General features: G+C 35.7%; 1 long non-coding RNA gene across 1 annotated transcript; it reads right to left on the reverse strand.

Annotated features, from left to right (window-relative positions):
* Window positions 1–376: 376 nt before the first annotated feature.
* On the reverse strand, window positions 377–1234 carry LOC136802965 (uncharacterized). The gene is made up of 3 exons (XR_010846082.1): window positions 1023–1234; window positions 736–833; window positions 377–408 (listed from the first exon to the last, which is right to left on the reverse strand). It is a non-coding gene; the product is annotated as an uncharacterized lncRNA (long non-coding RNA).
* Window positions 1235–6720: the final 5486 nt, after the last annotated feature.

Genomic DNA, 6720 nt, shown 5'->3' on the forward strand with positions numbered 1-6720 from the left:
TCTAGGACGTTTCTGAGAGGTTCTAATTTTTGTCATTTCGGTATGGTACGTTTCTGAGACGACTTAAAAACGTCTTTAAAAGTTATTTTAGATTAGTTTTAACACGTCTCTAAGACATTCTTTGCCAAAATAATTCCTATTCATTGCACTATTATGAGAAAGACCGTACACACTTTGAATTTTCTTTGAATGCTCTTTTCTATATAATTTTCTGGGTATGAAAAATCTACAATCAGTATAAATTACACGTAATGAATCAAACATTTGATGTTCTTTTCTCTTCCGTCCTTCCTTTTCTGGCATCTTTGTGATCATCATTCCAACGTTTCCAGTATGATTGCTATTCGAAGTGTTTAAAAACGATATCTTGATGCGATTTTCTTTGGTCTCCTTCACACATTTGCGATCCTGAAAAATAAAAGACGAATAGTAAATTTGATGTTTAAAGATTTTTAGGCAGTTGAGACGTTGAAAACTATCTTTTCTTTCCACGGGAAAAAGAATGCTCCAGAAGGATAAAGAAAAAACTTCTTCAATTTCATGGCCAAACTTTGTTTCACGAAATGTATCTATATAAAGGACTTTGCTAAATTATTGTCGTTGAGACAGGGTGTTCCAAGTCAAATTTCAGTAGTTTGAAGTACCAAGCTCACTCAGTGATGCAGGGGTATTAGCAAGAAATTATTAGCATAGTTTTGGAAAGATATTATTAAAGTCTTGTTACATTTTACCTACCTTTACTAGCATATTTTCGGTACTTTCTGCTGGCGACCACACAAAGTCAGCTGAGAATAGTCGCAATAAGGAAACCAATAATACACTCCAGCTTGAATCTGAGGGAAAAGAAGTTAAAATAAAAAGTTTTAACATAAAGTTTACTGAAGATTATGTAATTTTTCCAAGGTTTGCTCTCAAAAATAAATATCATCAGAATTTGAAACCTGAAATAAGCTACACCGATAAAGCCTCTAAGAATTAACTTAAATATCAAAAGCATTTTCAGTTTAATGTAAACTACTTACATTATCTAGTTGATTTTTGTAAAAGAACCAGCTTCTTCCAGTCTTCGTGCATGAAACATCCAACTTTGTTTGATTTTTGTTTTGAACTACAAGTGATTTCGAATTCGAACGTTTGAACGTTCGAACGTTCGAAAGCTGTCCAGAAAAGAAGTCATTCCATTGTTAATTCTGCGGACGATGGGGGCGGCGAGTGGGTGTTTCTATTACAAGTTTATATTCTATACGGGTGGGCGATCTTACGAGGTATTCAAACAGGGAGTGGGCGTTTTATTAAAATATATTTTTTAAAACTTAAAGAGAAGTCAATAAAGTAAAAGAGAAAAAGATATATAGAATATCTCTCCTATATCTCAGAGCAGGTAGGTAAAGTCTCAGAAATTTTTTTGGGATAAAAGTGAGAGGCGATGAAGTTATATTTATATATTTCAAATATAAATCTTGGGCACTACACTTTCGTCACAAAAAAACGTTTTATAGACGTTTAAAAAACGTTGATCAAAACCACGTTTAAATCAAGTTTAGCAAAAACGTTTCTTAAACGTTGTTAGCAAAACCTTTGAAAACGGTTTGGATTTTAACGTTTCAACAACGTTTTATAAACGTTATGAAATAACACGTTTTCTCTACAACGTTGAAAAAACGTTTTTAAAACGTTTTTTGGCAACGCGTTTTTTCACAACGTAATTTAAACCTAAAAAAAACGTTTTGAAAACGTTGTGTGCCGGCTGGGAACGGTACAACTTTTTCCATTTCTTCAATGGATGCCCAACTATCCTTAGATATCAAAGATTCTAAGTCAAGATTACGAGTGCATTCGACGTGCTTTCTCTTCCGTAAGTTCTCTTTCGCTCTCCTTAAGTAAACCTCTGTAACTGCAAAATGTCTTAATGTTGAATCTGGAACGCCGTTTGCCTTTCGAAAATCGACCATGTCACTAATAGCTTTGACGTAATTCAACGAACCTGGCGAACTCATTTTCCAAGACTCTTCCAAAGTTTTTAAAAACGAAACAATGATATTTGCAGATCCTAGACAGCAATCTACAAATTCAAAAGTCAATTCAATGTCATCTGGGTTGTTCCCTAAAGCATTCATGAAGAATTTCATAGTTCTCTTACCAATTTGAGCGGCTTCTTTGTGAGTTTTACCTCCCCCACATGATGTAGTTAACCATTGTAGATATTCCTGGCCTATGCCTTGTTCCAAAGAAAAAGCTGGTTTTTTAGCTGTATAAGCCTTGCTCCTGGCAGCAGTTATCTCTTCAAACATATTTTCCGTTTTTACTCCAGGCTGTTGATCAAAATAAAAATACCAAGGGTGTTTCGTATTGATATGTTTACGTAGTCCTCGACAGCTTTTGAAATCGGTGTGTAAGCAATGTTTCAACAATGGACAAGTGAACAAACCTTTATTGTTTGGGCGCAAATGCAGCGTTCGTTTTCCTTGTGCAGCTCCTTCAAGAGATCTCCAGTTGACTATGAGACTTCGTCTGGCCCTCATGGCCAGACATTGAATGACAAAAAGAGAGACACCCGAGCTATTTATGCTTTTAAGAGGCAATAATCTTACAGGGGGTTTGCAATAATTTTAATATTGGCTGTCGTTGTCTTGAACAAAAGGTTCTTTTTGTTCCCAACAGATGAAACTCAACATTATGTACCCCTTGTTCCTTTAAATGAGCCTAAATAAAGGCGCCAAACTGATCCTCCAATCGAGATCAATCAAAAAAGTTCTGCTTGACTTTTCCCGCTAACGCGTATCTGGAATAGTCTTATTCGTTCAAATTATCATGACATATAACATTCCCTATCAAAGCGAACACATTAGACTTTTAAAATACGTCTAGTGTTCTCTTTGATAATGAATAAACCAGCTGCGCTGAAAGCTCCGGCTTACGAGATTAAAAGATGTGAAGGATGAGTTTGTTGAGTTAGTTGTGTTAGATTTCAGTCAAATCCGCCAAATCCGCCAAAATTTCTTCCTTTAAGGTAATCAGAAAGCAAAGTAATAATTCTATAGCAGAGCGAGTATTGAGATTTCTCATAACAAATCATCATAACAAATAAATAAATCAGCTGGAAGTTTAGCTCTTCTAAGTGATTGCCTAAAGAACCAACCCAACACCCCACTCGCTCATCCTCGACTAAAAAGTTCAAAATTGGAGCTAAAGGAGATAAACATTTAGAAGTCAATATTTCCAAGTTCTTATAGTTATAAATGTATGTTTTTCCGGCTAGTATGAAACGCAGGTTCAGGTTACAGGTTACAGGTTGTAGGTCGAAATTGGAAAAATAATTAGCACGATCTGAAGAGCAAGTCTTGGTGATTAAAGTGGTGTAAAAAAAAATTCAAACCTATACTTACTTATCGAAAAAAACAAACAAAACAAAATGAACCTTATGTAGCAAAAAACGAACAAAAATCCATACAAAACATATACCGTGAATTTGATTTCACAGACCGCTTCTCAGCGGTCAGCGTGCATTGGCCAGCGGTTTTTTTTAAGCTATTTTTCCCTCACAATCTTCTTTGTCGATTTTTCTGAGCGGTCAGCGTGCGTTTGGTCAGCGGTTCTTTTTCTCTCTTCTGTGCGGCATGCGTTTTTTTAATGAATCGAAAATATATAAGAACTTCTTTTATAACGCTATATAACGTTTGGGAAATGCATCCGGTATTTTTTATAATTTTAGAGGTTTTGTGCAGGTGTGTTGTTGGATTTCTGAGTTTAGAAAATAATATTATAGCTATTTTATTTAAAAAAAATAGAGCTACGCTATTACGTTTGAATTGGTTTTCTTTTTGATTTATCGGGACACGTGCTTTCTGTTTACTCTTCTAACGAGCCACATTTTTTAGCAAGATACACAATCTGTAGGATTAACTACTTTAATAACTTTATGACGTTCTATATTTCCGAAATAAGCTATAAATGAACCCGTACTCCAAGGACTATTTTTTGTTTCCTATAACTAAATTGCTTGTAATAAAAATAAATCTGCTCATATTATACACCCCTAATGCTGAAATATCAAATTTCTTTTTTTCATTTGTTCGTAACCAATGTAGAATGAAACGACGTAGTCCGAAGATTGTTTATTTAAATTCAATCTGGTCTGCAATAATACAACCTGTAACCTGTAACCTGGAGCTGTAACCTGAAACCTGAACCTGCGTTTCATACTAGCCGATGTTTTTCTAAACTTGCCAATAGATAAGCCATGATGCGCCGTTGATTTGATTGTCCATATAAAATTTCCAGGAGAAAAATAGCCTATTAGAGGCCACAGCCTTTAGCTAAGCATTATTCTGAATTGGGATAATACTTGGAGGAGAGTAGGATAAACCAAATAAAATGGTACAATAGTGTGTAATGTAATAGTGGTATGTTTGGAAAAAAACACAAAAAAACACTGAAAATTTCTTCAATTTTGTTCAAATTTACACAGGAATTGTGTTTTAGTATCCTTTAATGAATTCTCATAGTGACATGTTTGTAAAAAATCTGTAACGGGTTTGAAAAATCAAAAGGAACGGTTGCCAGCCGTGATGAAATTACGACAAAGTCCAAAAACTATCATTTTCAGCCATAACACTGTGAAAATCTCTCCATTTTTGTTCAAATTTACACAGGAATTGTGTTTTAGTATCCTTTATTGAATTCTCATAGTGATATGTTTGTAAAAAATCTGTGTCAGGTTTGAAAAATCAAAAGGAACGGTCGCCAGCCAATTTGGTGATGAAGACGACTGTGAGCGGAGAGAATTGTTTTTGATCACTGGTCGAAATCACATTGTAAAAAAGGAACAGAAAAAATAGGAACAAAAATGCAAACAGAAACTTGAGACGAAATGTAAAAATCAACAGAAAATTCTTGAACTTAAAAAGAAACTAAAATGCAAATTCGTATCGTAAATCAAAAGTTTGCTCACTCTCACAACACACAGACTTCTCACAGACTCTCAGTGCTGAACTAGTTTACAATTCAAAAACACAACTTGATAAAGCTTTCGCTAATTTCCCTAGAGGAATTATAAAGGACGTAAAATAATAAAACACGACCTGGGAATACACTAAGAACTGAACAAAGGAATGGAAACAAAGAAAGCCTCGCGAGACACTCAACAAACAAAAGGACACTGAAAGGAAAGGACGCTATGCACAAGGACTTCTAATTAAAAATATATACATAATTATTGACGCATCAAATAATGGAGCTCTCCATTAACATATGCTCCCTGAAGATTTCACATCTTCATGGTTCCTCGGGGGGGGAATCTCATTTTTCGTATTCTTCCAACAATATAATGTTTTTGTTATGGTCTTTCGACCTCACCTGATTTAACTTAATTGTTACTTTTCGACAATGTCCACGTTCGTCGACATTTGCTTTGGTGACACGCCCAATGGCCATTGATTACGTTTGGCATCCATTTTGACATTACAATGTCACCAATCCGAAAGTTTCGTCGTTTGGATAGCCATCTTGTTCTTTCTTGGAGGTTGGTCAAGTACTCCTTCCTCCATCTTGACCAAATTCTTGACCACGTGTTGCACTCGTTTCCACTGACGTCTCGAATAAGCTGCTGCATCCACCAATGCACCAGGAGGAGGCAGGACGATTCTTGACTTAACCGTCAAAAGCATCATTGGTGTGATGGGTTTCAAACTTAAGGGATCTCCAATGTTCTCCACGCTCAATGGACGAGAATTGATGATGCACTCAGCTTCACAAAGCAATGTTCTCAATGAATCATCGTTGAATGAACTGCTATGAGTTTGTAAAATTCCATCCAACACAGCTCTAATATTCTAATCTGGCGTTCCCAAACGCCCCCCAAAATGACTAGAATAAGGAGATTTCTTCCCAACAACATAGTCAGCATCAATTCGTCTCTCAAAAAGCTTTATTTGTCATGATCAAGACTTTAAACAACTCCTTCAGCTCACTCTGAGCACCAACAAAATTTGATCCATTATCACTCCTAAGCATTCGAAATAGATCCACGACGACATATAAACCTTCTTAGACACAGATAAAAGAATCCGTATTCATAGAACCACAGATTCAATATGTGCACTTCACTTGACAAACGTATAATAACCCCCAACGCTTAACAATGAGCGCGTTCCTTAACTAAAAACGGGCCAAACAAATCTAACCACAAAAACTAATGGGGGGCCTCTAATTTCTTTCAGGCAGCTCAGACATCCTAGCACCTTCCTCTTAACTTTCCAATGAACAATCCATCACTGACTTAACAAGAGAACAAAGACTAGTATCCCAATACCATTTTCACGAATTTTCATCGTACATTTTCTCCTGAAGGTGAACCTTATCATGAAAAACCTAACAATGGCCTTGTTATACCAGACTCTGGAATAATAGGATACTTACACATGGGTCGAGCAGAATCTACCAAGACGTCCTCCAACACGTAAAAACCATTATCATCTGTAAAAGGATTCAAACTAGAGATCTTAGAATTTGAAGCAGAAGAAAAAAGGTACTTATTGAGAAGCTTAAGATTTAACTGAAGCTTTAGTCATAATATCACCAGACAGAAGGTTACCTTTAAACTCAGTTGTGATCTTGTCTTTCTAAATAAATACGATTTTTTACGTAATTTTCTATAAAGAGCACAAAGGAATGATTTTCTTCATTTTCAAAAAGCTTGAACACGCCTCTCGAGATGAGAAA

This window comes from Clytia hemisphaerica, unplaced genomic scaffold (assembly GCF_902728285.1).
Source record: "Clytia hemisphaerica strain Z4C2 unplaced genomic scaffold, Clytia hemisphaerica genome assembly, whole genome shotgun sequence".
NCBI classification, from domain to species: Eukaryota; Metazoa; Cnidaria; class Hydrozoa; order Leptothecata; family Clytiidae; genus Clytia; species Clytia hemisphaerica.